The following is a 24734-nucleotide window of genomic DNA, read 5'->3' on the forward strand; positions in this document are numbered from 1 at the left end:
AGCCCGTGACTAAGTTAACTTTGGCCAAATGGCTCACAGATTGTACTTCCTTCGTGTATAAGTTAGGTATTACTCTACCAAAACCTGTATGAGCTCATTCAACTAGAGCTATAGCTACCTCATCTGTATTTCAATCCAAGGCATCCATAGATATTTGTGCAACAGCAACTTGGACGACTTCCCATGCCTTTATTACTCATTACAAATTGAATCTGGTCTCCAGGGGAGGAGCATCATTCATTTCAACGGTGCTTAGGAACATACTTCCATGAGTCCTCCTGGGCTCTAAGGCAGTGGGGAGTCTGTCTTGCAGGTTGAGGAGAGAATAAAAATTGACAACATTAGATAAAGAAGTCTTGTACTCACCATAACATTCCATCTGTGTTGGCTTTCATTCTTCTTCAACTCCCCACCCACCAACCCCCTGCCAATTAACTCCTGGAAGAATGAGTGGATTTTAGGAAGTCATAACCCCACTATGGTTCTAGATGTAGTCTCTCTGATGTTAAGGCCTTTTGACCTTTCTTCTGTTTCTATTAGCAAACAAGATCTGAGGTCCTTGGGACTGATGCGTCCTGGTAAGGGGTAGGCTCAAGAGTTTTTGGTTACCACAAGCTATAGTAATGGCTGAGTCGGATCCAAGGGATACAATCCAAACCCACAGGCAGAAGAATGATAATTGACAACACAGAGGGAACGTTATGATAAGTACTTAACTTCTTTTTTTGCTTCTTTCCAAAATTAAGCACATCAAGGAAATTACAAAAAAAAATTCCAGTTTTCTTGAATCTCTGTGTGAAAGGATTGCTCGTCTTTGCTTTATCCTATCAGTGGGGATTTGCTTGGTAACTGTTTTATATTCCAGGATTAGTTAGTGTGAGTCTTGGAACAGTGAGACTGAGTAGGCAAAAATACAGACATACATATACTAACCACAGAGTATTCCCTTTTCTCCAAGATATGAGATTTTGTGTGTGTGTGTGTGTGTGTGTGTGTGTGTGTGTGTGTGTGTGTGTGTGTGTGTGTGTGTGTGTGTGTGTGTGGGTGTGTGTGTGTGATTCCCTCCAGTACAGCTGTTTTGAGTGTGTACCTTTAAGTCCAGGTGGATGTGGCTTGAGCCTTTAAAAGTGAAGCTCTCACCTTACATTTCAAACAAATATTCATATCTCTGGGATTGTATTAATAGAAAGCTGTAAATGGCAGACTATTCAGGATAAATTAATATTTATATTAGTGGCATTCATTCAGTTCAGTGCTTTAAACTGAATTTCAAAAGCCAAACTATAGGCAGTAAATATTCATTTTCTAATGTTGTACAAACAGCTTATGGTGTCTCAGTAACTATTCAAGCAAGACACACACTGCCAGAAGGATTTTCTTCATACAACTGTGAGCCTCAAAATGAGGCAATGCAGTCCTGTCCATGTTATCTGAATGCTAAGATATGTAGAAAAGTATGAAAATTATTACAGTACAAATAAATAGTATAGAAATAATATTCAATATCTCTTTAGTTGCATTAGACAGAGGTCAAATATTAGTTCAGTTGTGTTTGCCATTATGTATACTTTAAGATAAAATCTTATGATACCTTGTATGTAGCATGGTTTTGGAATTATTAATGCAAATATGAACAAGCAATGTTTGACACGTAGAGGAGTCAGTAGGAGTTAACTGCAAAAACATCTGGAGAATATATATATATATATATGTATATGTATATATATGTATATATATATGTGTATATATATATATGTATATATATATATGTGTATATATATATATATATCTATGTATATGTATATATATATATATATATATATATATATATATATATGTGTGTGTATATATATAGGTTCATAGGTAGGTACTAGGCTATTGGCCCAAGGGCCTACGTAAGCCTAGCCAACAAGGTTCCCTGGCTTATGCCACCCAAGAAAGTTATTTTCCTGTGCCACTGTCGAGCAGAGCGACAGAAGTGATCCCCTGGGTGTATTTCCTATTTCCCATCCACTCATCAAGATTTTTCTTGAAGAGTGCTAATGAAGAACTTTGCTTGACATAGATGGGTAGCCTGTTCCAGAGTATGGGAAGTCTCTGGGATAGGAATCTATCCCTCCAGCATGTCCTGTTTTTATTGTGGTGACAAGGTTTAGGTCCCTAGAGCGTGTAGCTCAGAGGGATTTGGATTTCTTTAGGTGTAGCATGTCCAACAGCTCTGGGTTTGACACAGCTTTATATGTTAGGCAGAGATCACCTCGGAGTAGGCGATATGCTACGGAGTAAAGCTGGAGTTTTTTGAGACTGTCAGTGTAGGGCATTTCTTTGAGTCCAGTAATCCTCTTTGTGAGGTACTTCTGTGGCCTTTCCAGCTGCTGCAGATGTCTTGTGAGGTACATTCCAAAAGGGGCGTTGTACTCTATAATGGGTCTAATGAGTGTCGAGTAGAGGGGCACGATTACCTCTTTTTTCCTGGATGAGAACCCTTTTATGAAGGACGTCTTGACTACTGTGGCGATGTGACTATCAAAGGAGAGACTACTGTCCACCTGGGTCCCAAGGTCTCCTATCACGCATTCGGTGTTATGTAGATTGCTGCCTATGTGGTAGTTCATGGGTACAGAGTTTTTACCAAAGGGGATGACACTGCACTTTATGGCTCTGACACCAGACAGCTGTCTCAGAGAGGCCCTCTGTAGGATGTTCACATCATTTGGGGACTTGACTGTGGCTCCTAGTTTGCAGTCATCTGCAAACTTAGTTAGCCAGAGGCCTTCTGTGTTAGCCTGTACTTCAGAGAAGTAGATACCAAACCGGAGCAGTCCCAGGATGGAACCCTGTGGTACTCCACTTGTCACTGGTTTGTCTTTGTTTATGAGTTCCATGATGATGGCCTTGCAGACCAGGCTCGTCAAGTTAATAGGTCTATAGTTCCCGGGATCAGTGGCGGCTGCCCCTTTGTGGAGTGGGATAATTGTTGCTGTGCGCCATTCAGTGGGCACAAAGCCTGGTGCAAGGCTATTATTGAACATGGTGCTTAAGTGAGGAGCCAGTTCATTCTGAAGTTCGTGTAAAACGCAGCCTGGGATGTTGTCCGGTCCCATGGATGCTGTGTTTTTGGCTTTAGAGAGTGCAACTTTCACCTGCGTAGTTGTGATTACAGGGACTCTGCATTCTTCCTGTATAGATATGGGCCCTTTAGGGGGTGGGGGTGGGGGGGTAAAGTTAGCATTGAACCTATCTGCCAGGATGTTGGCAATATCAGTTGGTTCTGTAATTTTTGTGCCTTTGTGCTGTAACTCAGAGCAGATCTGGGTGTTGCCATTGAGATTCTTGAGACATAGCTATAGAATACTTTGTGGTTGTCCTCGGATTTAGTGGCGATTTTTATTTTCGTAGCTAGCTTTGGAGGATCTTATAAGGGATCTCAGCTTCTTACTGAGGCTGACCAGGGAGCTTCTCCACTCATGGGATTTTACACTCTTTTGCAACAGTTTCTTCCTTCTGTTGTACAGTTTGTTTATGGCAGGGGACCACCAGATTGGCTTCCTTTTTTGGAAGATAGCATCTTGGTTCTGTTTGGGATAGCACGATCCATGCACTGATATATATATATATATATATATATATATGTGTGTGTGTGTGTATACAGAAACACACGGTGCGCGCACACACACACACATCTATATCTATCTATATATATATATATATATATATATATATATTCACACACATACACGTGTGTGTGTGTGTGTGTGTATATATATATATATATATATATATATATATATATATAAGTTTGGGGGGGGCCTCTATCCCCATTGAGGGAACAGGCGAGGCTTGCCCCACTAAGGGGAAAAAGCTTTAGAAAACACTGTTGTTTGTGTGTTAGCAGCTGCTGTTCTAGTATATGTTCATAGGTATTTTTTTTTTCATAATTCCAAGACTTACAGTAGTGAGCTAGATTTTGCAATACTGCTTTAGGAATTTTTTTGTGGTAGAATAAACTTACTGATTTGCTTGACACCTTATAGTGTCATTACAGATGATGAATGGTATGTGATTGCAATATGTGATACTGTTCTTGACTATTTACGAACCTGTGATTTTTTAAATCATGAAGATCTCTGTGGGCCTCAAGTACAGGATGTCTTAGGTGTTGCACAGTGTAGACTGTAGCTTGGCTGAATATTTCTTTTAGGTTTTACAAAATGGTTCGTCTGTGTGACCTTTATACCCTTTGGTTTTGGTACTGGTAAATGTGCAGAAATTGTACCTCTGTCATCTGGAGCTTTACTGCTAGTAGAGTGGGTTTTACTGTGTGTGGGGAGCTCATCTACCTGAACTGAACAAAAACCTTCTTAGCTGAATTAAATTATGTTCTATAGTCCCCAGATTTGGTGGTTCTGCTGATAACAACTTTAGCAATGTGGATGAATATTTGTGTGGTGTCTACACAGATAAAGCTGAGAGTAATGCTTTAGAACATTTATTTATTAGAAGCATCATTTCACTGCAGCAAATCAACCTTGGAAAAAATCAGCTGCTAGAGCATGAAATAATTAAAAAAGAGAAGGGGCATTATTTGGGGCATTACTTGAGGGAAAATGGTAGCTTTTTACGGGCATTTCAGTCTGTTCAAAAGTGACGTATGAAATGCAATATTTATTAATGCAGCTGATCTAGAGCAGTGTAATAAATAGATGGAAGAAAATCTTAAAGGAATGATTCATGTACTTTTTTACTTGGGAAGGAATTAATATCCTCCTTTTTAAAAATATTAATCATGTTTACATATTTGTCTAATAGGGCAGAATTCTGGCTGAAGGAATCGGTTATCCACGTACAAAAGTGTGTTTATATTGCCCTTTTCAGGCCACAATGGGACATCCGTAAACTACTCTTAAGAAAATGAAGCTGCTTCAGTATAGTGACTCAAAAATGTATAGCGATACACCTTACTTTTCAGAGTACAATCAATTGGAAAGTTAAACTGCCATTATATATTTCTTGTGAGAATGTCATAGTTGTGCCCAAAAAGATGCAGCTTATTAAAAAGAAAAAAGCAAATGTTCCAAAGCAAGATAAACAAACTAGAAAGGCAATGGCAGACTACATTAGCATGTACAAGCATATTTACACGTTTCCTTTACAAGATATAACGATGCATACATAAATTAACTGTTAAACTTAGTGTTTTGAAAATGCAGATTTGACACCCAGGTCTCTTTTCTTACAGTTAAGCCAAAAAAGACAAATGTGCCACCACTAGACATGCTCACTTTTAATAGGACTACTGTGGCTGTTAACTGGAATACTAATGCTGCCACCTAATGGCTTTAGAGAAGAAAAGGCATGTAAGTGAACTATGAATTACTAAATGTTAAATTCTTAGCAGTGAAAAATAATGTATAATGAAAGGGGTAACCAAATGACATTAGCAAAAAGAAGGCAGGCATTTGGGAAGGCTGCTGCTGTTTTTAAGAACCAGAAGTATTTGTATCATTGACCCTAGATTAACTATTTTGAGAAGTGTTGCAATGAATTTGGCAGAAAGCTGGAATAGATGTTAAACTTTTGTCATTGTTTAATAGCCTGTGGTCACTGCATGTGATGTCTATATTGCAGGAGCTGCGCCACAAGGCGCACCTACAAGTTTACTGATAATTTTGTCATTGTTTAATATAAGCATATTTATCATGAAGAATATTGCTACTAATTAACTCTAATCAGTTAAATGCATGGCGTTTCTGTGATAGAAAGTCTCTATGAAATCAGTGTGCTCTTAATGACCTCTTACTAAGTTGGCCACTGTCCCCTTTTGCTTGAACAGTTGACTGTACTGCATATGCCAGCTATTTTAGTCTCAGGAAATGACATACAACCTGTTATACTTGCATCTCTTTGTTAATTTCATTATTCCGGCTATAAACTGATTGCTGCCTGTTATAAATCAACCTGATGGTGCTGACATCCTACATAAAACTATTGTTAAACTTAAACCATGCTGCTCTTCAGCTGATGACCTTCCAAGTCAAACCTGTGTTCTGAGAGACTGCCTTACAGGATTATCTGCAATTATACAGAGCTTAGTATATTTTGTTTTGGTTATAGAGTTTGTTAATTGTTGCTTAGATCTGTGTTGAAACTGTTGTCTCACTGTTCTGAGACTGATATTTTTTTGGTTTTAAAGTTTGTACTGTTAGTTGTTGCTTAGATCTCTGTTGAAATGTTTGGTTTGTAGTTTAAATTTGGTGGCTTTTGCAGTTGCCCGCTCCACTGTAGATTTGATCTGGGACACTCCCCCAGTCCCATCTCTTTACCACATTCTACCTAATAAACTCTTTCTGCACTTGTTTTTAGTCCTTTTTAATTTAATTGCATTTTTTAAATTGTGTTTGGTCTAATATTGCTGCATACTCAAGTGTGCTAGCTTGTGAATTGTTTTTTACTATCGTTTTTGCTACTTTTCTGTAAAAAAATAAATAAATAAATAAAACTGTAAGCCTGTTTCTTACCTTTCCTGTAACTAGTGTTCCAGATACAGATTTTCTGTATCCAGGACTGTATGCAAGCTTCTGTGCCCCCAAGCCTTTCTGTGTTGGAGGGAAGCCTTCTAGCTTATCAGTGGGAGTGGTAAACACTAGGTAACCTGTCTACCACATAAAGTGTGGTTCTGGCCCAGAAATTGTATTTTTTGGCCGTTGGGCAATCTTCCATCTCTCTCAACTTTCTGATTTGAAAGCCTGCATTTGCACTTGTTTCTGTCCTGTAACTCGTCTAGTGGAGATACAGATTCTTAGTTTTAGCACTTAAATTTGCTTGTTCATAACTTGTAAGGACTAAATAAGCTACTAATTACTATAGCACTCTATCTTCCTCATTACACAGAGGAAAACTTTTTGTACTTACTTTTCTCACTTGCTTAGAGAAAAACAGCTCTTGTACTCACTTTCCTCACTTATCTAGAGGAAAATAGTTTTTTATTCAGGCATGTCCAAGGGTCAGCTCCCAGTGTTCTCTCCTGTCTATCTGATGAATTTGGGCATCTTGAGGCAATGCAGAAATTGCCTCATGTACACTGACAACCCTCTCCTCCTACCACCCAACACTACAACCTGTGAGAGATGCACTTATCTAGCCAAATTGGAGGTAAAGCTCTCTCTAACCAAGACTGAACTTGACAGTCATGAGGAGAAGGTAAACATTTGCACCACACCACCCTCATCACATAATTTCAGTAAGTCTGCACCACCAAAATCCACACACACTAACAGAAAAACATTTGCAGATGCTCTCAGTAATAATCTGTCTAAGCAACAGAGACCTCCAAAGCAGAAACGCAAGCAACCTCCATCCCCCAACACAACCCAAATGACACACAGCCCACAGACTCAGTGTGCCACTCAACCACAGCCAATAAGGCAAAACAACATACCCAACACACTAGTCATAGGTGACTCTATAGTCAGGCACACTGTTGTCCCACTCACCAGGCTAGACAAGGAGAAGGTTACTGTCAGCTGCCTGTCGGGTGCCAGGATTCGCCACATAACCCACGCACTCGGGTCACTCCACAACAAGTACAAATATGACTCTGACATTGTCCATGTTGGTGTGAATGACCTGAGATGTACCTCCCTGGACTACATGAAAAGAGACATGGAAGAGCTCTCCGATCTTGTAACCCAGGCAGGTATGACCATAGCCCTGAGTAGCATTCTGCCATCGCCCAGAATGATACCGCAGTACAAGGACAAAATGATTGACTTCAACAATTGGTTAAGCTTCTGGTGTCATTCTAAGGGGATCCAGTATCTGTCTGCTTGGGATGACATGGTCAACAGACCACGATGCTTTGCCACAGATGGCCTGCACCCGTCACCCCTGGGATTCTGGATACTGGCTAAGGCTCTTGCTGCCCCTATAGTGCCCTTTTTAGGCAGGGTTCAAGTAACAAATTCACCACCATAACAGGAACAGGCAAACAAAAGCTGAAGGTAATGCTACTCAATGTTAGAAGTCTAAATCTCAAAATGCACTCACTCGAGGCACTCCTTAAAATGGAGAACATGATATCTGTGCAGTGACTGAGACCTGGTTCAAGGCTCCAGAGAGCACCCCTGCACTACCAGGCTATAACTCATACCACACTTTTCGGCCATGTAACCTGGACCGAAACACCAAAGGCGGAGGTGTGTCCATATTCATTAAGGATATCCACACCTCTAGGCTAGTTGCTCAGCATAATGCATCCGAGGTTATCCAAGTGCAACTAACTCTGGGCAAAACTGCAATCCAACTTGTAGCTTGCTACAGATCCCCCACCATGCCCCAGGATTCCCACTCCTCTTTTCCTTGATGTACTGGAAAATATTAGGGTTCAACCAAACACCCTAATAATGGGTGACTTCAACTACCCCACCATTAACTGGGAAAACTACTTGTGTACCAACTCCTTAGCTCAACGCTTTCTGGAATTCATAAACTCCAATGCCCTAGATCAACTTATCCACACCCCCACAAGGGGCAACAATATCCTAGACCTAGTCATTACCAACATGAGTGACCGGTGTTCCACACCTGAAGTCAAAACTCGTTGTTGGTCCGATCCGACCATAAGCTCATCACCCTTGATATCCACCCCCCCCCCCCCCCCATTAAGGAAACCACAGTAAAAAATTTCTCCAAAGCCAACTTCATGCTTCTTAAGACAGACGTGGAGAACTTCATGACACCCACGCAGATGGACAATACAGTTACAACTGCTGAATCCTACACAAATGCACTCTATAAGCACTTACACGAGTGCATGAATTGTGCTATCCCAAACAGAACCCAGACTCTATCCTCCAAAAAAAGGAAGCCAATCTGGTGGTCCCCTGCCATAAACAAACTGTACAACAGAAGGAAGAAACTGTTGCAAAAGAGAGTAAAATCCCATGAGTGGAGGAGCTCCCTGGTCAGCCTCAGTAACTTCTCTAAAGCAAACTTCACACTACTCAAGACTGGTGTGGTATCCTTCAAGGCCCCTGAGCCAGTGGAAACCACAACCCAAGCTGCGGAAGCCCTTACAAATGCCTTCTATGAACACCTCCAGGACTGCATGGATCAGGCAATCCCAAATAAAACCAAGACTCTTTCCACAAAGGGCAAACGTCCAGTCTGGTGGACCCCAGCCATTAACAAACTTTACAATAAGAGGAGAAAGCTATTACATGATAGAACAAAATCCATAAAAGGGAAGTCACCCCTGATCATTATTAGTAAAAAAATACGAGCACTCATAAAATCAACTAAGGCCAATTTTGAGAGAAAAATTGCCATGGATTCAAAGGACAATCATAAGGCCTTTTTCAGCTATGTTAGGAACCTGGGTGGAAACTCCCAGATATGCTCAGAATTAGTCCAAAATGATACAAAATCACTGAACCCACAGACATTGCCAACATACTGGCAGACAGGTTCAGTGCAAACTTGACCCCTCTCCCCTAAAGGAGAGATAACTATCCCAGCCGAGTGTAGCCTCCCGGACATCTCAAATGCGCAGGTGAAAGCTGCTCTCTCTAAAGATAAAAACACAGCATCAATGGGATCGGATGGTGTCCCCGGCTGTGTGCTACACGAGTTAAATGAGGAATTAAACCCGCACATAAGGCAGCTGTTTAATCTCAGCCTTACCACAGGATACGTGCCCAAGGAGTGGCGTATGGCAACTGTTGTCCCACTCCACAAAGGGCGCCTCACGGACCCTGGTAATTACCGCCCATAAGCTTAACAAGTCTAGTCTGCAAAGCTATGGAGAGGATCATAATGGAGCTCATAAACAAAGATATAGGGGACTTGCAGACATTGGACCCGACCCAGTTTGGCTTTGTCAAGGGAAGATCATGCCTTTTGAACTTGGTCGACTTCTTCGAAACAGTCACCAAGGCCATTGATGAGGAAAGGCAGTCCATACAGCCTACCTTGACCTTGCAAGGCTTTTGACACAATACCCCACTCGGTATTGTAGAAAAACTTACCAGCTTAAATGTAAACCCATATGTCACAAGATGGGTTGCAAACTGGCTTAAGGACAGAACCCACAGGGTTAGAGTTGCTGGCGCTGTGTCAGACTCCAAGCCGGTCACAAGTGGTGTCCCACAGGGCTCTGTCCTTGGCCCCCTATTGTTTGGCATCTACTTCTCAGAAGTACAGGCCAACATAGGAGGACTTTGGCTGACAAAGTTTGCAGACGACTGCAAACTGGGCGCCATAGTGGAAAGTGCATCAGACACGGATATCCTTCAGAAGGGACTCACGGAAACAGATAGCTGGTGCCAGAGCCATGGCCTGAAGTTAAACGCCAAAACATGTATAGTCATACCCGTCGGGAAAAACAAGGTAACCCCAAGCTACCATATAGGTGGCAATCCACTAAGCACAGAAAAGGTTATCAGGGACCTGGGGACCCAGGTTGACAGTGGCCTTTCTTTTGACACTCACATTGCTAAAGTGGTTAGAAAGACCTTCTACATTGCCCACCTGATCATGAAGGGATTCACATCCAGATCTAGTGAGGTTATTGTTCCTCTGTACTCTTCACTTATCAGACCAATGATCGAGTACAGTGCCCCATTCAGGATGTATCTCACCCGACATCTGCAGCAATTGGAGAGACCCCAAAAGTTCCTCACCAAAAGGATAAAGGGACTCTAAAATCTGTCATATGCTGCCAGATTGAAGAAACTCCAGCTCTATTCAGTCGCATACCGTCTGCTCAGAGGTGACATGTGCCTGACATACAAGGCCATGTCCAACCCGGAATTAATGGACATGCTCCACCTCAAAAAATCCAAATCCACCAAAACCACTAGAGCAAGCGACTTAAACCTTAGCACGGATATAAATAGGACATGCTGGAGGGATAGATTTATCACTCAGAGACTCCCTATGCTGTGGAATAAAATCCCGGTCCATGTGAGGCAGAGCACCTCGCTGACTCTGTTCAAGAGAAATCTAGACCTGTGGATGGGAGATCGTAGGTTTACCCCGGGAATCATCTCTGTGTCACTGCTGGACAGAGGCACAACAAACTAATGGGCACAGTATTTTTTCATATAAGGGGTGGCGTAAGCCACAAAAATTTGGGCTAGGCTTATAAATGCCTTAGGGCAGATAGCCTAGTATAAACCTATGAACCTATAAGAAGCTGAGATCCCTTATAAGATCCTCCAAAGCTAGCTACGAAAACAAAATCGCCACTAAATCCAAGGACAACCACAAAGCATTCTATAGCTGTCAAGAATTTAGATGGCAACACCCAGATCTGCTCTGAGTTACAGCACAAAGGCACGAAAATTACAGAACCAACTGATATTGCCAGCATCCTGGCAGATCGGTTCAGTGCTAACTTTACCCCCCCTCTCACCCCCTAAAGGGCCTGTATCTATACAGGAAGAATGCAGAGTCCCTGTAATCACAACTACGCAGGTAAAAGCTGCACTCTCTAGAGCCAAAAACACAGCATCCATGGGACCGGACAACATCCCAGGCTGCGTTTTACATGAACTTCAGAACGAACTGGCTCCCCACTTAAGCACCATGTTCAATAATAGCCTCGCATCAGGTTTTGTGCCCACTGAATGGCGCACAGCAACAGTTATCCCACTCCACAAAGGGGGAGCCACCACTGATCCCGGGAACTATCAACCTATTAGCCTGACGAGCCTGGTCTGCAAGGCCATGGAACGTATCATCATGGAACTCATAAACAAAGACATTGGTAACCTCCAAACTCTGGATCCCACCCAATTCGGGTTTGTGAAATGCAGATCATGCCTCCTAAACCTGATCGACTTCTTTGAGGCAGTCACCAAAGCCGTGGATGAGGGTTAGTTGGTTCACACAGCCTATTTTGACCTCGCCAAGGCTTTCAACACCATCTCCCATTCTGGAATTATAGCTAAACTCACTAAACTAGGTATAAATCCCTACATCACAAGATGGGTTGCCAACTGGCTCACTGACAGAACCCACACTGTAAAAGTTGCAGACTCCAAATCTTACCTCAAGGCAGTGACAAGTGGAGTGCCACAGGGTTCCGTCCTGGGACCTCTCCTGTTTGGTATCTACTTCTCTGAAGTACAGGCTAACGCAGAAGGCCTCTGGCTGACGAAGTTCACAGATGACTGCAAACTAGAAGCCATAGTCAAGTCCCCAAATGATGTGGACATCCTACAGAAGGGCCTCACTGAGACAGATGCCTGGTGTCATAGCCATGGCCTCAAGCTCAATGCCAAAAAGTGCAGTGTCATCCCCTTTGTTAAAAACTCTGTACCCATGAACTACCACATAGGCAGCAATCTACTTGACACCGAATGCGTGATAAGAGGCCTTGGGACCCAGGTGGACAGTAGTCTCTCCTTTGATAGTCACATTGCCACAGTGGTCGGGAAGCCATTTTACGTGGCACACCTCATCATAAAAGGGTTCTCATCCAGGAAAAAAGAGGTCATTGTTCCCCTCTACTCGTCACCCATTAGACCCATTATAGAGTACAACACCCCTTTTGGAATGTACCTCACAGGACATCTGCAGCAGCTGGAAAGGCCACAGAAGTACCTCACAAAGAGGATTACTGGCCTCAAACAAATGCCCTACACTGACCGCCTCAAAAAACTCCATCTTTACTCCGTAGCATATCGCCTACTCCGAGGTGATCTTTGCCTAACATATAAAGCTATGTCAAACCCAGAGCTGTTGGACATGCTACACCTAAAGAAATCCCAATCCCTCCAAGCTACACGCTCTAGGGACCTAAACCTTGTCACCACAATAAACAGGACATGCTGGAGGGATAGATTCCTGTCCCAGAGACTTCCTATACTGTGGAACAAGCTACCCATCTATGTCGAGCAAAGTTCTTTATTAGCACTCTTCAAGAAAAATCTTGATGAGTGGATGGGAAATAGGAAATACACCCCTGGGATCACTTCTGTCTCTCTACTGGACAGTGGCACAGATCAATAACTTTCTTGGGTGACGTAAGCTATGTTACCTTGCTGGCTAGGCTTACGTAGGCCCTTGGGCCGATAGCCTAGTACCTACCTATGAAGTGAGTACCCAAAAATAGCAGCCAGTAGTAATCCAGGAATCCCACATTCCATCTATCTCGAAAAAAGTCACACATTATCCTCCTGCACAAAGGAGTAAATTTAGCACACAATAACTTTAGACCTGTAGCAGTCTTATCTCCCCTTCCAAAATACTTGGAAAAATTTATTACAAATAATTTCTAAACAATCTCCTGCAGGAAGAAGTCCTGTCCCCTACACAGCCTGGCTTCCGTCCTTTCCATAGTATTAGCACTGTCCTTTTAACCTATGTAGATACTGTCAATAAAGCTACAAATAATAGTAGAATAGTCTCTTCCTTATTTCTAGGCTTGTTTAAAGCCTTCGATACAGTTTGTCACTGCAAAACTTCTACTTCAAATGTCCTCACTAGGTCTCTCTCAGTCCACCTTTCTGTGCTGCAAAAGCTACATGTGAAATAGGTGTCAGTCAGTAAAATGGCACTCCATGGCCTTTCCTTACCTCCCAGTCACCACTGGGTGTACCACAAGGCTCTATCCTTAGTCCTCTCCTCTTTAACATTTTCACCAGCACCCTTTATACTTCCACACAACAGGCCACCATTGTACAATATACAGTGATTCCACTCTCATTTGCAGGTGTGCCACCAAAAAATTACTTTGGAAGCTTTAACAGTCACTGAAACATGGCTTCGTAACTCACAGCTGATGCTTAACCAAATAAAGACCAAACTACTACTTTTTTTCCAAAATTCCCCTCATGAAAAAAGAAAATTGTTTTTGTATAATTTAATATACTTGATAATGTAACCATTGAAGTCACTTCACATAGCAAACTATTAGGGGTGATCGTGGATGATAATCTCACATTTGACTTGCATATACAAAATTCATAAGAAAAACTCTTCAAAAACTAAGGATGCTTCAGAGCCAAAAACTTTCTCACCAACACAACTAAAGCTATACTTGCCACTACTTACTTCCTCCCCACTCTTTGTTATGGTGCTGTCATCCTTACTAACTCCCAGGCTTCATTAAAATTAAAGCCAAAAATGACTTCCACAGATGCAAGAAATAAAAATATTTTTATTCACATCTAGAGCCTTGGCACAAATGCCATCAAGGAGTAAAATCCCATTGCGTTGCCTTTGCTTATATACTTCAGAAAAAACACTAATTACAAACCATTGGATTAATTAACAGACAAATTAATTATCTTATATATTTACAGTTGCATTCATTATTTCACCCCATTGGTGCCAAAGTGTTATATTTCAATACGTATACAATGTCTCTTTATACAGCAGTTTATCTTTAAGATCAACATGTTCTCATATCTCCACTGAAACTTGTTCCAAAATGCAACCTTTTAGTTCATTTGGTTTAGGTATGCATTTTAAAAGTTTCATCATAGTAAAGGACTTTCTGTTCATTCATTTTTAATATCTGTAATATGTTCCTGTAATCTAGTTTTAAACATCATTTGACTTTCTCCAACATAAAACAATCTACATGGACATTTTAAAATATACACTATAACTGCTGTATTACAAGAATATTCCTTTATAAGGTGAAATTTAACACCATTGATCTATCAACAACATATTTGCATGCAGAACATTTACCACATTCAACTGTACCCTTCTTAGTAGGTATTTGCTGATTTGTCTATCATCTGGGGGAATTAATTTACTATGCACTACCATGTCTACTATACTAGGTCCTCTCTTTATACAAAATACGTAGGTAGTCTTTAATTAGACTTGATTTATTTTTGAATGAAATGCTAAATTTGCAGCACATACCCCTTTCAGAACCCACCAATGTATAGCACTGAAAAGCCTACATTGGTTAGAACCACATCAACTAACATATATTCAACTTCTTAGCACCTATAAAATTATCCAACATCCATCTGCCTGTCCAGCACTAAAAAAATGTTCTATACAACTATATTCCCAGTTGGTTATTGCGATCCAGTGACCAAAAACTCCTATCTACAAACCTAGCAAATCTGCTGGGCCTTGTCTGTAGTCGTACAGGGTTGCTAAGGTCTGGAACTTCCTACCTGTATCCATCAGGTCTGTACCCTCCTTCCAATCTTTCAAAACCTGTGAAAGACTTACTAGCTAAACTCTGGCTCTGTTCTTGCTCAAAACCAGGCTAAACTACTCAAACCTATAAACCTTTCTTGTATACTTCCAGTTTATAACCATAGCCCCTTATGGTGTAAAGACCTTTTTTGGGCCTGACTTTTTTACCAAGTGACTTATCAGCTAGTAATAGGCAGTAATAGTGCAGAACGTTAGTAACAAAATGACGCTGTTTGTTAATCTAAGATGTCCTGCAGTATGTTCTACAGTAGACAAATTAGTCCATTACTTTCTCACGTCTGTTTCATATTTATAGTGGTGTTTTCGTTGGTGAGAGCACTGCGTGTTATTGAGGGATATGATGTGAATGGTGGGAAACTGAAAATTCATTGCCGGTGTCAATTTATATCACATTACACCTGAGATATTGCTAAATGTTTGTAGTTATAAAAGTAAACATGATTTCCTTGTGTACTTTAAAAAAAACATGTGACTTAGACTTTTCCAAGACATCAGGTGAAACCTTAGATGTTTTTGAAGAAAATTGCCTTTAATATTTGCACTGTAAGTTGCACATTTTTAGAGATATTCAATCTTTGTATCAGTAATTGGTAATTGTACAATTAAGTTTGTTTTCATATTTCTGTAAATAACTCAGTAGACATGCACTTATAGAGTTTGTTTTGCCATATGAAACCTTATGTCTGATTAACAAAAATATTCTAACAATATATGTCAAGGTAGCATAGTTTCAAAGGTATGACCATTTGTTTGTCAAAGTTTAACAAAAAATGTAATTTGGGGTTTTTGTGTGTTTATAATATAAGACTATTATCACTATAAGACTGTTATCACTGTAAAGAATATTTCTTACCAATAACATTGTTTTTGTATAATTTAATAACTTTTATTGTTCACAAAATATTTATATTTCTCTTATGCTTTTTAAATGTATTTTTCAGAAAATGCTCTGAAATGCAACATGTTTGTAGGGTGCTAGAGGTGTGACATTCCACATCACAGTAGGTGTTAATGAGTTTTACTAGAAGTGAAGCATCATGTCTGATAGAGGGGTCAGTCTGAAATGTCTTGGTCCTCTGTGTGGAAATGGGGAGGGGGACATAACTAGGTTTGTGGAAAAGTAGTTCCCAAACATCCAAATAAGATGACCATGTGGGTGTTAACTGATATTTCAAGCCAATATGAATTGCAGAAACCTCAGCTGATTAAAAAAAAATAGTATACCCATCTTGCATTTCTTGTGGAAGAAGCAGTATCAAAGGAAAAAACTTCAAAGACCAATACACGTTAGGTTCAAGCAAGGCACCCTTTATTACTTGCAGCAAGGAGACAAAGCATGTAGGCACAAGGTTAGTCTGAATTACTGGTGATTAGTATGTTATTCTTATACAGTTCTCTTCATGTCACACAGAAAATGTTACTATTCTGTTGCTGACGTAGTTAGACACAGCTTTCTATATGTTATACAGAAAATGTTACTAGACTTATTGCTGACTAGGTTAGATTATTTGCTAGCTTGCAAAACATTTTGAGAAAAACAACCTGGCCTTGGGCTTATTTTAGCCCATTTCATCTTTTCAATTCTTCAATTGTGCAGTTCTAATACATGTGTTACATTTTGTCTAGATTCAAGGTACATTTCCAGCTTTGGTGCAAGTAATGCTGACTACGGTTTATACTTTCAAGCGTCTATTAATTTCTTTATCAATGCTTCTAGCAGCTGCATATTTTCTCATAGCATAAGCAGAAATGAATATCTCTTTAAGTTTCATGACATTAGCAGAAATGTAATGTCTCTTATTTTCATGACATTAGCAGAAATGAAATGCTTCTTGTTAAGTTTCTAACAGCTGTGCAGATTCATGCAGTGCGAACAGAATAAATGTATTAACCCTTTTCAACCTCGAATGCACTAAGCATACATATTACTATTATATATTTTTCTAACATTTCCCCCCTTTTAATACTTTTATTCTACTTTCAGGATAAGCATAAACAGTTTTTTCTTCCCCTAACCTCTTCCCGCTCAGGATTTGCAGTTAAGAGAGTCATTCAGTTTAAGCTCATGAAATCATTTTCAGTTTTTAGCAATTCAAGTTCAGTGTCTTGGTATAAGGTTTCTGAAACCGAAATGTCTATAAAGTCTTTAATCAGTCTTTTCAGGCAGGGGATACAGCAGCACACACATACCACCAGTAGGATCATTCCTACACAGATGGTAATCAGAATGTTCATCAGGATACTGCCCCACACCCAAACAATTTCTTGAAAAAGCCTGTCAATGGATTTGGTCCTGGTTTGGTCATGGCTGACACCTGCTGAATTATCTCAAGATGGTTGTCTATCTCGTGTTTGTGGTCAGGAATATATGAACAGCACTCCTCCTGGATTAAAGCGCACGTACCTCCTCTCGCCGCTAGGGTGAAGTCAAGAGCCATGCGATTTTGAAGTACCACTGTTCTCATGGCATTCGGTTCATCAGTCACCGGTTCTAGGGCAGAAAAGGTTGCATTGCTCATCACTTCGAGTAGCTTAAACAGTTTTCTCAGTTCCCAGATTGATTCCGTTGCTCCATATGCTGGCAGTACACCTGCCCACGATATAACAGTATCACTCAAGTCCATGTGTGTCAGTCCATCGCCCACAGCATGATGTTTTTTCCAGCGTGCATTGATTTGCCCCACTGGATTGATAGGTTTCTTGATTTCTCCAACATTCCGAATTTTCCCTTGAGGTAAAACTGCTGTGTGTTGTATGGCCGGAACCAGGTAGCCCAAAAAACAGCTGCCGGACCAATTCTCAGGTAACCATTTATATGCTTTCGTACCGCATACAAAGTAACAATCTTCTACTTTAGTAGTAACTTTACTATGCCCTGGCTCTGCGTGAAACATCTTTTGTCGATTATAGACAGTTGCTTATAGAGATCAACATTATGTTTTACTTTTTCAGTTGTCCTATGCATCAGTTCACAAAATGTATCTTAGCTTGTGTTGCAATAGGATCTGGTGTTATCAGGTTTAGGGTAGCATCTATAGGGGGACAGTCACATTGCAATTGCTCCAACCCACCCGAACTGTATCATTCTTGTAAAAAAACACAGTTCCCTTCTGTCGAACAGACAAGTGCAATGCTACTTTACCTTGTGATGTGACATCTAAAGCGTCATGAATTAGGTTTTCCCAGATCTTGTTGGCTCCTAGGGGAACTGAAGTTAACAGTAACCCCCCCATATGTTGTTGGTAAAGCTGTGCAAATCCAACAATTCGAAACGTTGAAAGTTTCAGCATACACACATTTGATTGCCTGGTAAGTGTTAAAGTTCGGGTGCCACTCTGCATGCTTGTTCAGTTCAATTTGTGTGGCTGAGAAAAGGAATGGCCACAACAAAAAGTTTATTATCACTAGTACAGTCAACAGGATGGTTATGCAATACTTTTGTGGAAACGGTTGTTCTGCATTTCTGTTTTCTAAGACTCTTCCAAGTAGGTGTATTCGGATCTTACTGGATTCAGTCATCTTTTCTTTGGACATGTGTTCTTACTCTCTGCCCTAATAGGACCTCCAGCACTGATGGTTTCTTCACTGGGGTTGAGACGGATCAGTCCTATTGATCTGACCCCCCTTTGTAGCCAGACTTTGTGCTGAGGGCCCCGATGGAGAGGTAAGATTTTTGTCCAACTCAAAGTTCTTAACCAGCTTGCAGTGCGTCAGGTGTATCCACGAAGCTCGTTCTGCTATCTTGACTGCAGTGGGTGTCGAAAGAAGCACCTGGTAGGGACCTTCCCACCTTGGTGATGACCAATTCTTTCTCTTGATGTTTTTGATCCACACCCAATCTCTGGGCAACACTGCCACTTCTGATGTTTCGGTTGGTTTTCTATCTGAAACAGAATTTGACTACAACAGATGTGTAGAACTCAACAATGTTTTCATATATTCAGCTAGTGTGAAATCAGCTTCCTTGTCTGATGACATGAGAAATTTCCACTGGGGTGTATAATAAGCCCTTCCAAATAATTGTTCAAAAGGAGTCAATCCATTTGCTGTAGGGATAGTTCTCATGCTCAACAGTGCCAGGGGCAAACAGTATAACCAATTTTTTCCTGTCTCAGCTATTCATTTTCTCAGTTTGTTTTTTAGTATACCATTATGCCTTTCAACTAGCCCTGCAGATTGTGGATGGTATGTGCAATGCTTTTTTAAAGAAATACCAAAATGCTTAGTAAACTGCTGTATGGTTTGATTTACAAAGTGTGTACCATTGTCACTGTAGATTCTTTCCGGAATACCAAACCTAGGAATGATTTCCTTGACAAGTACTTCTGCACCGTAGCTGCATCTGGATTTTTGGTTGAAAAGGCTTTCACCCATCTGGAAAACATATCTACAATGACAAGACAATGCTTCTTATTTTCACATTTGTTCAATTCTATGAAATCCATACAGATAGTGTGAAACTGATATGGTGGTGTAGGGAAACTCCCTTGCTTGGGCTTTATCGCCCCCTGTGCATGATGTTTGTTACAAATCTGACACATCAAACAAAATTTTTTTAGAGTAGTTTGTAAATCCGTACGTTGTGAACACCTGGTTCACCAGCTGTACCATCCCCCCTATTGAGACATGGCACTGCCCATGGCTCAACAAAGCTGCATATCGGAACAAATTAGAGGGTAGTATCGGTTTTCCCACTTTAGAGATGTACAGCCCCTTTTCGAGGATTGCTCCTCGTTTTATCCATCGTTGTTTTTCAGCTTGCGTAGTGAGTGTCTGCATTGTTTTTAACATATCTAAGTCTAAAATCTCAGAGGGTTGTAATTCCTCATTTAAAAGAAATACTTCTGTGGCTGCTTGTTTTGCAGCTGTATCAGCTCTCGCATTACCTTTTGAAATTCTGTCTTGTTGCTTGGTGTGAGCTGTGCATTTACAAATGGCTATTTTCTGAGGTAACTGAATAGATTTTAAAAGATCTAAAATAAACTGTGCATGATTTATAGGTTTGCCAGTAGATGTTGTCATTCCCTGGTTTTTCCACTGTTGCGCAAAAAACATGTACAGTAGAAAAAGCATACTGGCTATCAGTAAAAATGTTTACACATTTACCCTTTGCTAAGGTACATGCTCGTGTCAGGGCAATCAGTTCTGCTGCCTGTGCAGATAAGTTGTGTGGTAAAGGTTTTGCTTCTATAATTCCAGTATCGGAGACTACTGCATATTCTTCTAGGTTCTGTCCTGCAGGACCCCCTTTTGCACGAGCCAGCCACATAGTATGTCACCTCAGCATCATCCAAGGCGACTGAGATCTTTTCTAGGTGCTCAATTACCTGCAAGCAGCTGTGCGGTGTACCGTCTGCAGGGGTCGGGACCAGAGTAGAAGAGTTTAAAGTCGTGCATCGTTAGATTGTCATATGAGGTTGGCTCAACAATATAGTCATACAGGAAAGATGCCTAGCAGGGGAAAGATATGCCACCTTTTCTTGTAGTAAAATAATTGCGACTGCATGAGGCACTCTCAAAGTGAGAGGGTGGAACAAGACTACGGAGGCTGAAGCCTGTACTGCCATTGCAGCTGCAACTACTGCTTGTACACAGTGGGGTAAGGATCGTGCCACTGGGTCTAGTTGTGATGAATAGTAAGCAATGGGGCGTTGCTTATCCCCATGCTGTTGTGTTAATACTGATGTCATGCAACCCTGCTTACAATCTACAGTTTGGAAAAAAAACGTTTATGGTAGTTTGGCAATCCCAGAACTAATGAGGACGCTATTAACTGCTTTAGTTTGCAGAATGCAGATTCTGCCTCTGGTGTCCATTGTAACAAATCCTGCTCTGCCATAGGCTTTTTATATATAAGGTCAGTCAGAGGTGCAGATTCCAAGGCATAGTTTGGAATCCAGCTCCGGCAAAAATTAGTTGTACCCAGGAAGGACATCATTTCCTTCCTTGGTAGTGGGTTTTGGTGCTTGCAGAATTGCTATTTTTCTGTCCTCATCTAATGTTCTACCTTCCTTGGATATTACATATCCCAGGTATTTTGACTTGTTTTTTCCAAAGCTGCAGTTTACTTTTGTTTACCTTATATCCTTCAGCGGCTAAAAATCGTAGAAGTGCTATAGTATCTTCTCTACAATCCTGCTGGGTGGGGGCTGCCAGCAAGATGTCATCAACATGAATTAAAATCTGACTGCCTCTTGGTGGGGTGAATCCCGCCAAGTTGCTTGCCATTTCTTGTGAGAATATTGTTGGACTTTCACAATATCCCTGTGGTAGGCACGTATATGTTTACCTTTTCCCCTGAAATGTAAATGCAAACCAATACTGGCTGTCAGGGTGTATCGGTAGCGAAAAGAATGCGTTGCTGATGTCTACCACAAAAAAAATACTTTTGTTGAGGTTTCAAATCATTCATCAGGGTGTGTGGGTCTGGCACCGTGGGTGCCCTTGATATTACTGCATCATTTACAGCTTGTAAATCTTGGACCATACGCCATTCTCCGTTGGCCTTTTTAACTGGAAATAAGGGTGTGTTACATGGTGAATCAGGAGATTCTACCAGTATTCCCCCTTTAAGTAAGGCTGCTATAATAGGCTTTATTCCTGCCTCTGCATCTTTTCTTAAGGGATACTGTCTTTTTTGTGGTCTGAATGCTGACTTTGGCGTGATGGTAACTGGTCCTGCTGTACGAATGAGTCCTACATCTGATTTCCCTGTCGACCAGAGAGTCTCTGGTATGTCTCGTAAGGCATTCTCTTCTTCCTTTAATAGGAGTGTCAATCAGCTGTCCTCGCTAGACTGCAAGTGCACAGCTGGGTTGGTCTGAGTTATCCAATTCAACTTCTGTACTTGTATTCCCTGTTCTGACAGTTCTAGTTCTGTCTGTTTCTCCCATCTCGTAACTTTTTCTCCTAGGTCTGCCCATTCTATATTTCTGTTTTTGGTTAAGCTAACATGGTAATCAATTAGATTTATAAAGTACAAAGAACTCCTGGGGCAATGAACAGCTGGCTACACTGTTCCCTTCTGTGTCCCAGTACAGGTTACGCAATATCAATCTGTTTGCATGATTCTTAAATAATTCTTGCTCATATTCCTTATCAGGTCCTGGTGTGTTACAATAATACAGGGTGCAGTGCAACAGGCGTTGCTTATCAATGTCAAGGGAGGGGAACTTGCTGATGGCTACATCCATTAACTCTTTGGTCACAGTCCTTGGACCAGTCGTAACCAAGTCCTGGCTGTACCAATAAAACATTTCACCCTCCGATTGCACTGCAAAGGTATCAATTTGTCGCTGTGCTTCCATACCCTGCATAGTTGGGACAACTGCTATACCAAATAGCTGCATGAGGTCTCTGCCCAAGAGGTTTACTGGGCATTTTGCAGAAACAACAATTTTGCTTTTTTTGTGTCAATCCTGAAACTGGGTCAGTTATTGCAATGTTACGGGAGAGAGGCTCCCAATACAGCTGTCCATTAGCTGCTTTAACCAGTATATAATCAGATGAGACTGTGTTTTCTGGCAGTTTGGAGGGATGTATCAGGGTTTGTGATGCCCCTGAGTCACACAAGAATTTGACTTCCCTCCCTTCTACCAAGAGTGTAACTTCTGGTTTCATGTCTGCTAAATAGAGCTCCAAGCTCAATAAAGCTAGGTACAATATTTCATTCTCTTCATTGTCACTAACTTCCTGCACTTCCTCTACTCCCTCTACTCCCTCTATCACATTCTCATTTGTCCTTTCTTCGCTAGCCCCTTCTAGTGATTCCTGACTACCATACAGTCAGTCCTCACCCTCCTTGTCTTCCGTTGTTGCCTTCTTGATGTTCATCGTGTTACCCTGCTGCAGTCATCACACTTGGGTTATCCTGTCGTCAGGCGGTCCCGCAGTCGGCCGGAATTCCAAAGTCTTGGTCCGGTGTCGGTTGCTGTCGCTTCTTCCCTGACGTCAGTGCGCCAGGGGTATATATAATGCATCCGACGCCATTCTCTCCAGTCTTTCTTGCCGCACAGTGCCCGAAGCAGAAGCAGTTCGCAAGTGCCGGTCGGCCGACTCCTGAGATTTTCGAAGTCGAATTTCAGATCCGAAATCTTCAATAAAGCTAAGTACCCCATTGGGGAAACTTTTCTAGCCTCAGACCGATGTCAGAAAAAGTTAACAATTGTATTTCTTGTGGGAAGCAAATACCTCATAAGGATTTTCATTCTTACTGCATACATTGCCTAGGCCCAGACCATGACGTCACTGGTTGTCGTTTTTGTGCTAGGTTTAATAAGGGTACTATAAAAAGACGCTTTGATTTCGCACAACACTACTTCGGTAGAAAATGTAACTACACTATGCTGTCAGAGTAACCGACTACCGGCGTGCACAAAAAATGCAAGGATAAAGACAGGCAGCCTAGACCCAAGCCAGACTCCGAGGCCTCGGCTGGTCCGGTCTCCAGTTCACCGGTCTTCAGTGAGGCTCCAACGCAGCCCCTGACTACCGCAGATCTGGAACCCGAGACCGCTTCGGAGCTTTTGGCAGAGAGTACTAGGCCAACGCAGCCATTTTGTTTAGCCCCTACCAACGACACTGCTGATAAAGATGTCGGTGCTGCAGAAACAACTTCGGTTTCTGAAGGCGTCTTCAGACCGACAACGCTCACCATAAAAATGTATCCTAAGACTAAGACTCCTATAAAACCTAAAAAGACTGCACTTCAGTCTCCAGTTCAAGGCCCCATGCCTAAGAAACAGATGCTCAAAATGGCTGAAGATTTGATTTCTTTAATCAGGGGTTCCCAACCCCCACCCGACAAAAGGCCTAGACAAGAGGAAGATTATGCCTCCTCTGAACAAGTGTCTATTTCCTCAGGCTTCTCTGAGGACCAGGATTACTCCTTCTCCCCTTATGAAGATTCTGATGCTGAGGATTCTATTCCCTCAGCTTCTCCTCCTGAAGACTATTCCTTTGGGGAAACTTTACACACTACGAGGGAACATTTTCACTGGGAAGGTCAGGACTACTCTGACTCAAAGAAAAGGCTCAGAGAGTTTCTTTTACTCCCTCAGCACAGACCACTTGCCATCCCCCCAGTTTTAGACATTGTGGATGATGTTTACTTAGAATCCAGTTTGAACCCAGATTCTCTGCCTCATGCTCCAGCCAAACCTGACAGATACTATAGAGTGCCTGATTCCCACAAATTCCTTTATAAAAGCCCTGCTGATCCAGAGACTTATCTCCCAGGGTCCCAAAGGGGCTAGGACTTCTATGGCAAAAATCCGGTACCCTCTGAAAGGGACTCCAGAGCACTAGACAGGTGGGGGAAAAAGGTTTACACCTCAGCCACTCTAGCTATGAGGGCACTAAATTGCCAATTTCACATGCTAAAATATCAGCAATTTCTAATGTCTCAGTTAAAACAAAAAATGAGCACACTCCCATAACAGTCTGAGTTGAAAGAAATGCAGGATCTGTTGCATGCAACTGAACAGGTGGGCAAACGTACTTTACAATGTGGGTTTGATTCTTTGGAGGCTTCCTGCAGAGCA

General features: G+C 41.5%; 1 long non-coding RNA gene across 2 annotated transcripts in view; it reads left to right on the forward strand.

The window, feature by feature from the left end:
- LOC122789701 overlaps positions 1–24734 on the forward strand; it is a 406422-nt gene that overhangs the window by 310287 nt on the left and 71401 nt on the right. For both annotated transcript variants that reach the window (XR_006362865.1, XR_006362864.1), the window contains exon 2: positions 5240–5357. This is a non-coding gene — a long non-coding RNA (uncharacterized LOC122789701). The remainder of the gene's footprint in view (positions 1–5239; positions 5358–24734) is intronic.

The sequence above is a fragment of the Protopterus annectens genome, chromosome 15.part0 (genome assembly GCF_019279795.1).
Source record: "Protopterus annectens isolate FY-2018-M chromosome 15.part0, PAN1.0, whole genome shotgun sequence".
Taxonomy (NCBI): Eukaryota; Metazoa; Chordata; order Ceratodontiformes; family Protopteridae; genus Protopterus; species Protopterus annectens.